This window comes from Sminthopsis crassicaudata, chromosome X, assembly GCF_048593235.1.
Source record: "Sminthopsis crassicaudata isolate SCR6 chromosome X, ASM4859323v1, whole genome shotgun sequence".
NCBI lineage: Eukaryota > Metazoa > Chordata > Mammalia > Dasyuromorphia > Dasyuridae > Sminthopsis > Sminthopsis crassicaudata.
Window position 1 is genome coordinate 21,144,256 of NC_133623.1, and position 10,909 is coordinate 21,155,164.

At 39.2% G+C, this 10,909-nt stretch overlaps 1 pseudogene; it reads left to right on the plus strand.

Moving 5' to 3' along the window:
* The first annotated feature begins 1,721 nt into the window (after positions 1-1,721).
* Positions 1,722-2,220, plus strand: LOC141548723 (calmodulin-like; annotated as a pseudogene).
* The last annotated feature ends 8,689 nt before the right edge of the window (positions 2,221-10,909 follow it).

Consider the following 10,909-nt stretch of genomic DNA (forward strand, 5'->3'; position numbering starts at 1 on the left):
TGAGCTCAAGGACTATGTTTTTGCCCCTTTTTTCATATCTTTACCACTTAGCGCAGTGCTTGGCACACAATAAGTGCCTAATAAATGCTTGTTGATTGATTTGAAATACTGTCATAGTCAATATTGTGAGAGCTATGGAAAATCAAGTGCGCTAATACACTCTTGATAGAGCTACAATTTACCTGACCATTTTTAAAGTCAATTTGAAATTAAGCAAAAAATGTTATTTAACTATTTCTATCCTTTGAACTAAAGATACCATTACTGAGCAGATAGTCCAAGTAGGATAAAGATAGGAAGATTCCACATAAAACAAAATATTCAGCACAATACTTTTTATAGTACTAAAAAGTATCAACAAAAATCAATGCCCAGCAATTGGAGAATGGCTGAATAAATTGTGACATTTATACTTAAGGGACTATACCATTGGATAAAAAAAAATTTGAAACTATGAGGAATTCAAAGAATCCTGGGAATATTCATATAAACTTTTAACACATGAAGTAAAGAGAAGCATGAGTATAGTATACACAATGATCACAATGATGTAAATAAAAACAACACTAAAAGGAAATGAAATTCAAATTAATTTCAGGGACCAGTTGAAGGTGGGGTGGGAAGGAAAAGACTATATAGTGTAATGTTGCATACACTGTCAGATATGGACAATTTTGCTAAATCATTTGTTGGTTACAAAGCAAAGTACCCATGGAATAAAAATCAGAGGACATCAGCAAACCTTTTTTTTTTAAAGCAAAGTCTTTTTTGAACATTAAAATACTATTGAAATATGCATTATTATTATTTATATTGCTACCATCAGCTAGTTGTCGTATGGTGCTTCATGTTAAACTTAATGGCATTCTTTGTGAAATTACTTGGCATGTGAAACAAAAATCCATTTCACAGTTAGCAAGGACTTTGTATTTGAATTGGAATCAAGTCTCTCACTATCAATCAGTATGCCAAGTATTGTGAGAGATGCTAAAGTTACAAATATAAAAGCAAAATGGCCCCCATCTTCAGGTTTACATTGTAATAAGAGTATACAAAACATACAGAGGAGTTCTTCTAAGAAGGGAGTTTTGATCTAGGGTTATAGAGATAATGAATGGAACCACTGGGCAACCACTGGGTAGTAGATAGTTACAAATTACTAAGGAACAAAGATAGTCGTTGATCTGATTATTGTTCTCCAAGCAAAAATGAGAGGCAGAAGGGATAGTAAAAGGAGGATGGAATAAACTTCTGCCAAATGGTAAGGTGCCTATTCTAAGTATGCCGTGAGATATGAATCAGCTAGATGTAATTGGTTGAAATAATTTTTGCCCTATCGATCAGAAAACTCATCCTCAGAGTAAAGTACCAAAGTTAACTGTGTTAATTTCCATAAGGTTGGGCTTCTGGAGCATCTCTATTCCTAGTGGGGAGAAAAGGGTACAGCAGTTTTAGATAGCAAGATGCCCACATTGAGCGTAGTCTAATCCAACCCAGAAGACCCAGCTTCAGATTCCAACTTTGTTCCATAGTACTTCTGGGATCTTGAACACTTACATCACTTAACCACTTAGGCCTTGGGGACCTCATCTATGAAATAAGGAAGTTGTATGAGATGATCTGAGAGATCTGGTTCTAAAAGCTAGTACTGGGAATGTGCGTGCAGCCACCAAGCTCAGAGGTTGTTTGATAGGAACTTGGGCTCTAGCCACTCTAACAGCATGGCTGATTAGCTGACAGAGGAGCAGACTGCAGAATTCAAAGAAGTCTTTTTACTATTTCACAAGGATAGAGATGGTACTATAACAACAAAGGAATTGTAATTGTAATGAGGTCACTTGGGCAGAACCCCACAGAAGCTGAGTTACAAGATATGATTAATGAAGTAGATGCAGATGGTAATGGCACAATTGACTTTCCGGAATTTCTGAATCTGATGGCAAAAAAAATGAAAGACAGACTATGGAGAAGAAATTAGAGAAGTATTCCGTGTATTTGACAAGTATGGCAATGGTTATAGTAGTGCAGCAGAATTTTGCTGTGTGATAACAAAATCTTGGAGAGAAGTTAACAAAGAGGTTGATGAAATGATCAAGGAAGCAGATACTGATGGGGATGGTCAAGTAAGCCATGAAGAGTTTGTACAAATGATGACAGCAAAGTGAAGACATTGTAAAGAATGGGTGAAATTTCTTGTACAAAATTGTTTATTTGCCTTTTCTTTGTAATTTTTCTGTAAAACTCTCTCCCCCGCCCCTACCACTGTCAAAAAGGATATGCATATGCCATAATTAGGACTTCATTCCTCTGTGTTTTTCTTTCCCTTATCTACCGTGTTCTGAAACTTCATTTTGGAAAATTGATCAAGTAAAATATGTTGTGTTATCTTATTCAGAACATATCTAAGCTCTTCTGCACATTTAAACTTAGATGGAGTAGGTCAAATGAGGGAACATCTGGGTTATGTCTTTCTCCTTTTTTTTTAAAGAAGTAGTTACCTTTAGGAACTGTCAGCATGTTGTTGTTGAAGTGTTGAGATGTAACTCTGCATGGACTATGGACAGTTAATAATATGTACTTTAAGTTGCACTATAGAAAAAAGGGTGTATTACCCAGGTATTTGTATACTATTTTGTATACTGCTGGTCCTGTACCAGAAAACATTTTTTTCTATTGTTACTTGCCTTTTAAACTTTATGTAGCCACTTATTTTTTTTTAAAAATCAGCTTATGATACAATTTTCCTTCAAATCCCTTCCAAGTTGTATATTTGTTTTACAAAAAAAAAAACACTTACAAATGCCCAAAGAGCTATCAAACTGTGCATAGCCTTTGATCCAGCAGTGTCTCTAAGGGACTTACATGTGCAAAAATGTTTGTGGCAGCCCTCTTTGTAGTAGCAAGGAACTGGAAACTGAGTGGATGCCCATCAGTTGGAAAATAAGTTAAGAGTACATGAATGTGATGGAATATTATTATTCTATAAGAAACAATTAGCAGGATGATTTCAGAGAGGCCTGGGAGACTTACATGGACTGATACTGAGTGAAGTGAGAAGAACTAAGAGAATATTGTACATAGCAACAACAAGATTATGTGATAATCACTTCTGATGGATGTGACTCTTCTCAACATTGAAGTGATTCATGCCACTTTTAATAGTCATGATGAAGAAAGCTTATTTGTATCCAGAGAGAGCACTGTGGAGATTCACAACATAGTATTTTCACCTTTTTTGTTCTTTTCTTGCTTGCTTTTTCCTCTCATTTTTCCTTTTTGAGCTGATTTTTTTTTGCAGCATAATAAATGTGGAAATATGTTTAGAAGAATGGCACATGTTTAATCTATATTGGTTTGCTTGCTGTCTAGGGGAGAGGGGAGCTGAGAGGAAAGGAGAAAATTTTAGAATACAAGGCTTTGCAAGGGGGAATGTTGAAAACTATCTTTGCATGTATTTTGAAAAATAAAAAGCTATTATAAGAGAGAGATGGGAGAAAGAGATGAGAGATGTGAGAGAGAGAGAGATGAGAGATGTGAGAGAGAGAGAGATGAGAGAGAGAGAGAGAGAGAGAGAGAGAGAGAGAGAGAGAGAGAGAGAGAGAGAGAGAGAGAGAGAGAGAACAACTGGCAATGGCCTGGAGTGTAGGGGATGATCTTCATGTCTTAGATGTCAGACCAACTTCTAAGCACTCCACAGCACCTGCTTCAGCCACATTCATGGCCTGCAGAACAAATTGTTTTTATCTACTCATTCTGCCAAGGGAAGTCTTCATATGCTTGGGGTAGACACCCAACTCAATGACAGGTTTAAGGCCTGCCAATTACCCTTCCCCTAGTATAGCCCATCTGTCAATGATTTTACTGGCCTCTGTGCATGCTAGAACTTTTTGGACATCAAAAGTAGATGAGTAGTCTTAAAAAAGGCTCAGTAAGCCTTCTCGCCAGGGGGCTGATCCTCCGGCAACCCTCCCTATATACCAATGTTGTTTCTATTGAGAAATCAAAGAATGCCCATGTCATCAATCTGGCATTGCCTTTAATAATTACATTAATGTGTTTCATGATGTTCATTCATTTATAGATGTGTGTGGATAAGTTATGCATATATACAGAAGTATATATATATATATGTATATGCATATGTATGTGTAGATATATCCATACATCTATATGTAGATATGAGTGGAACATATATGCACATGTACAAGTTTCTATAATTCTTCATCTCATCCATCTTCCATACAAACACACAAATAACCATGGATGGCAACTTATGGCACAATTTAGAAATGGCTACATGTGCTTATGGTGCCGTTTCTAATCTGTGCCTCTATTTTAGTTGTACCTCATCATCAGGGTCACTTGACCACTGACAGCAAGGGTCCAACAACCACTGACACTAGCCCATGAGAAAGAAAAGAGAAGGCCAGAGTCAACAATCAGCATGCCCAGCAAGGGGAGATTTTCTAAGAAGGCTGCTGGGGAGAGGTCACTCAGAACTGAAGCTGCCATTCTAGGCTACCAGCACCCAGCTGAGGTCCCGAGTGCTCCATCCACCCATATTTTTTCACAACAAAATTAATGCCACCATAATGAGCAAAAGCCGAGAACTCTAGTGTGTGGCTCAGCCACTGAGGCAGCCGGGGCTGGCTACTTTACTCAAGCAGTGTCTCAATCTCTTCCTGAAGCCCAGGGTGCTGGCCTAGAAGAAGCCTGATACTGCCCCAAGGGAAAGCAGCACAGAAAGGCTTCCAAGCAGTTGGCAATGTGGCACTTTCCAAATGTGCCCATTAGCTAGCCAGAGCACTTCTCTTTCTGTGGCCAGATCTGGAGGGATACAATGAACACCAAGGTGGAACGCCTCTCAGGAATCTAGACGTGAGCAAGTTTTGCATGGGCCAGAAATATGACCAGCATCTTCCAACTTGTGACCTGTATGTAGTCATTATCCACTATTGAGTTACGCCACTTATACCCACCTGCCTAATGACAAGAACAGCTAATGGAGTGACATGGGCTGGAGACTATTAGATGAGAGCACAGTGACCACAGTAGGTGAAAGCCAAGTAGCGGTCTCCTACATCTATGATCTCTTCTATTGTCGGTAAGACTACTGCGGAGACGCCCCCAGGGGTCTACCCGTCAGCACCCTGATCTGGGCTTAGCTATTGAAGCAGCCACAAGCCAGGGAATGGGCCCTGCGTTCTTCATGCCTAACCATAATGCCTGCAGAGCTTTTCCTAGGCCCCACAGAGCACCCCACCCCTACCTATAGAAATATGGAGAAAGTCTACTAGGGGTCCCCTGGGTGGAGGGAAAATGCATTTCACAGTGCTCTCTGACTTTCTGGCTTTGGCCTTTTATGCAAAGCACCTTGTCCATCCTCAGCTTTTTCTTTGCTTAGCTTCTAACGGCTTCCTTCAGCCTTTCCCTCCTCTAACTGGGACCTGGGCTCGATTTTGAGGAGAGAGGGAAATGGAAGTAGGAGGGAACTAGAGGGTTTGGGGCTTCTGAGGTAGTTGCTTTTGCTGTCTGCCATCATAGACGCATGCACACACACACACACACACACACACGCACACACACACACACACACACACACACACACATATACACACATACATATACAGTGACACAGATACAGAAACATACACACATAAACACCAGTCCCCTGAAAAAGACAGTGGATTCTTCCCTGGCTCTGAGCCCAACCCCTGCTCTCTTCTGTGTTTAATTTGTCTCAGTTTAATTTGTCTCGGTTGTACTTTTGGTTCTTTCTGATTTGAATTTGAATTTTATTTGAAATATCATATTTTTTGCATTTGGGAAGCGATTGCTACCATTTAAATATATTTTAAACAACAAATAAATAAACATCAAGAAAAGAGAACAGGCTCCAGAGTATTGTCAAGTACATGGGTATCTATTGCTGAACTTAAATTGAGAAACAAATTCAGCTCCCCAGACTTATGATGAGTTCTGTGGCCAAGATATCAAGCAACTTAAAGTACAGTCCCATACACAAGACTTCCCTCCAGAGACATAGGCAAAACAGGGAAACACAAGCACAGACATAGAGAAACAATCGGAGGTCACCGGATTCCCCAGAGCTGTATTGTTAATGTCAAAAGACATATCTGGATTTCTTCACAGTCTGAAGAACACCATCCCAAAAGATCTGGGTTTCCTTGCTTTTATAAGCCGTCTAGATTGAGCTCTGGCACAACACTCATGGAGGAGGAGTCACCTGGAATATTTCTTGCTTCTTACCATTATCATATCCATAATCGACCTTGCCCTCTTTCCCTCATCAAACTTTCCTCTTTCAAAGTCTATTTGATAACTTTTCCACCCAATCCAAATTACTGTAGCTTACTGAGCCAATGCCCCTAAACCCACGCCCCCCATCTCCTTCCTATCTCAAGGAATTCAGCACTCAATTCCTGCCCTCATACTAGGGGCCTTTAACATCTACATAAAGGCACCCTCTTTGTCCCTCATCTAATTCTTCAGTCTGCTCCAATCCCAAGAGCTCTTCCTTTACATAGGGATGATCAGGTCTTACAATTATCTATCCACAACTGTTTCACTTCTCCAGTGAAAAACCTTGACAGTTTATTATCTAAATATGACCTCATCATTCTATCTCTCCTAGGATTCACCCCTTCTGAACCAATTTTTTGTCTTCATCGAGGCCTGTACTCTTTTTTTCTGAGACCTTCAGCCCTGTTCCGATTTTGACTTTCCTCCCTCTCAGCCCGATAGTCAGCCATTTCAACTCTGCACTTTCCTCATCCCTCAAATCTCTTGGCTCCCTTGTCCTATGAGAGAGACAGAGACAGAGAGAGGGGAAGGAGAGGGAGACAGAGACAGAGACTGAGAGAGAAGAGAGGAGGTAGAGACAGAGACAGAGAAGAGAGAAGATAGGAGGGAGAGGAAGAGACAGAGAATCTTTAGTTACTTACTCCCACAGCTCAGCTTCTATACTAAGTAATCTTTTGCTTTCTCTAAAAAACTTTAAAATCCTTTCATGTTATTATAAAATATAAGATCTGAGCTAACTGTACACAATTTAAATCTCCAATTTTTTTTCCACCCACACTTAAATCAAAGTAACTGTGTGGCAGAACCATAACATCAACAACAGGCTAAACAATTATATTTTGATCTACATTCGAAGATTTCTTATCAACATGCATCCTCGTATACATTTAATCGTTGTACAACAATTAGTAAAAATGGCCAGAAAAGACATTTTTCTTCTTTCGGATCCGGAGGTAAGAGGGAAATCTACATTTAGGCTTATTCCCTTTTTCAGTTGCCAAGAAAAATGCTCCATTACTTTCTCATTTACATAATATTCAAGGAAAGGGTGGAGATGTAGCTTCTTGAATGAACTACAGTCTCCAGATGTCTTTTAAAAAGCCTCTGCTTTTTCCTAAACCCTGAGGACATTAGTCTGAAAGCCTGCAATTACCCAATAACAGCTGCTTCTAGTAGTAATGCAAATGAAATAAGGTAGTAAACTAATACTTAAATACCCTTTAAACACACACATCCCATTGACTAATCTGGATTTATTGCTCAACTTTACTTGTCCTTCCTCCAGTTGTAGTCTCTTACAATTTCTTGCCTATATGTTTTACTCACCATCTCAGAAATAAATGTCACTAAAATTCTATTTTGTTGGTGGTAGGAAAATGGCAGAGAATAGTAATATATGCATATTTTGTGAGTGTTGGTGGGAAACAAAGAAAGAGCCGTCAAATTCAACAAATATTTATTAAGCATCAACTAGGTGCATACTACTACTATGCTTAGAAGTTTAATGATACAGAGATAAAAACCGAACCATCTCTCCTCAAGGAGCTTATGCAGTATTTCATTCTGGGGAAAAGCCAAGTAAATATAATAAAAGGTAAGAATGAAGGGACCAAAGGACAACTCAAGCAATGTACTCTGCAGACATTCTAGAAGAAACAAAATCCTAATAGCTAGAGGGATAAGGGAAGGCTCAAGGAGATGGCTTTGAGGGGAGAGAAGGAATCTGAAAGGAAGAGATGAAGAGGGAGAGCATTTCAGGCTCTGAGAACAGCTTGTCTAAATGCAAGGAATCAGAAAATAGTGTGTTTAATTTGTCCATCTTGGCTGGAATGGAAAGTGCTTGTAGGGAAGAAATAGGAAAGAATGCCCATAGGTTGTACAGGATCCTAAATTTCACAACAGGGAGTCTGTATTCTTTTCCTAGAGGAAACTAGGGAGCCCTTAAAGGTTTGGCTAGGACTGTGGGAAATGTGATGATCAGTTGTGTGGAGGAGAGTAGAGAAGGAAGAAACTGAAAGAGGGAAAACCAACTAGGAGGCTCATGAGGAATTGTCAACTGAACAGAGGATAGGGAGAACAGAGAGAAATATCAAAGAACCTAGGTAACTGGGAGAAATGAGGGTGCCGTCCTCCAAAACAGGGTGGTGGAGAGGCAGGCTGGGTTTCATCGAAAAAGAATAGAAATTCATTTTGGGACACGTTAAGAATGGGATTAAATGTCCAGAAAGCAAGGGAAGATGAAAGACCGGAGCTCAGGTGAGAAGTTAATGACGGATATATAGCAATTTAGAAAAATTGGAGCCATCTGCAGACATGATCGTTGAATCCATGGGAACTGATGAGATCGCCAAGAAAAAGTTTTTCAGGACACAGCCTAGTGCTTAAAGCCATATTTAAGGGGTCAAAGATGGATAATAGTTCAGATGAGAAGAGATGGTTAGAAAGTCAGGAAAAGAAACAGGAATGGCTAGCGTGACAGAAACCAAGGGAAGAGATACTGTCCAGAGGATGAGGGATTTGACAGCGCCAAACTGGATTAAGACCATAATGAGATCATGGTAACTTTTTAGAAGACAATTTCAATAGAATGGGAGATAGGAAAGTCAGATTGTAGAAGGATGAGGAGGTGAGGAACCAGAGGGAGGGCTAGGCTTAATGAGAAGAGAAAGAGGCCCCTCATCCTCCAAGACAGAGGCAAAATAGGAAAGGACAAATGAAGGTTGTAGAGAGGTCTAGAGATATGGAATGGAGATGAAGGAGCTCACAATGGATGGCCTTAATTTTTTAATTAAAATAAGAAGTGAGATCATTTGGCGTGAGTGAAAAATACAGGACATCAGGAACTGAGAACAGAGAAGGTTTGGAACAGCCACTGTTGAGACCACAATCATCATTTAGAGAGAAACAATAAGAAACAATACCAGTTTGGCTGGTATATACAGTATGCAAAGTGGTGCATGGTGAAATAAATCTGAAAACATCATATTAATAATACAAATAGACCAACTAGAATTGTTGGATTGGAACCTGACATAAGTTCAGGAACAGGAGCAGGACATAGAGTTTTCTCTTCCTCCTAAGACAGACTACTCTCCAGGTCAGTTTTCTGGTAAATAATTGCATATCATTGTGGATATACAATGTGGATATGGAGAATCAGCTCTACCACTATTTTCTGAGGATGGGACAGAATAATCTTGACTTACAAACTGTGGCTGTCTGAACTATTAAGAAAGGTGTCAAAAACCCAGGCCCAAAGCACGTTTTCATGATCAAATCACAGGATGGTATGATAACAGTCAGAGTAGCAAAGAATCTTACTGGCCATCAACTCCAACCTCCTCATTTTAGAGATGAGGATATAGGTCTAGCATAGGTCATTTGCCCAACGTCACATATGCAGCAATTTACACAGCTGAAATCTGAACCCAGATTCTCTTCCTCTAAATTCAGTCCTCTTTCCACTATACCACATCATACTAAACCATACCATAGCAACTGCAATTTTCTACTGAAAACTGTAGATTCTTCCCTTTTCTTCCTTTAGTTGTGGGTCTTGTGGGGCCCTGAAGCAGGAAACCTGCAAATGCTTTTCCTTAATGTGGTCCTGAAGAAGTTTCAAAAGGGAGAAGTGAAGGGCAGATCTTTTCAGAGGATAAAATAGTGAAAACGCCATTGCAGCTCAATAATGTGAATTTGTAGTGGCCCCCCACTCAGAAAAGTTTCTCGGTTTTCCCCCAGAAAAGTGTAGCAGTAGGAACAAGAGAAGGTCAGAGGTCAGGGTGAGCTAGGGCAAGAATCATAGAAAAGTCAATTCAAGGAGAGAGAGATATGCTGTAAAGGCTAAGTAAAGCTGAAATGAGAGATACAAAAGAGCTCAGTATTAAAATGAGCTCACAAAACAAAAGGATAACTGAAGATAAAAAGTTAAGAACTAGAGGTTGGCTCATTGAACTAAAAGCTCAGAAAAAGCTTAAAGTTTTTAACATAAACAATACTTAGCAGATCAATAGCTAAATCTTTATTTTATTTGCTTACTTATTTTGATGATGGCTAAATCTTTAAAAGAAAATCATTAAGGCAGGGACTATATGATTATTTCTTAAATTAGGAAAAAGCCTCAAAATAGAAATTATATGTGTTATCAGTACAGGACTGGTATAGAAGAAGAGAAAGAGAAAGGAAATAGGAATTTTGATAATATCCCTGAGTTGAAGTTATTGGTTTTGTTTTGCTTTGTCTTTTAAATTATGGGAAAGCAGCAACTTGGATCATTATATATCTGCCTCATCTCTCATCTTCCCACAATTTTAATTTATCTGATTGTGATGACACAATTTCCCCACATTACTTATGGTTCAGTGGCCATGAAACTATTCCTTTATTCATAAGTCTAATGTAGCCAGACAGCCTGAGAGGAGAGCACACAAGTGATTGTCTGTAGGCAAAGAACAACTTGGCATCTTCAATTCAAGTATTGGTAGGTCCAATTTTGTTATATTCTACTTAATACCTGCTAACATCTTGTTCTGGTGTTTGCCATAGTTGTACATTTTCATTCAATGCCATTCAATCAAGAAGGGCT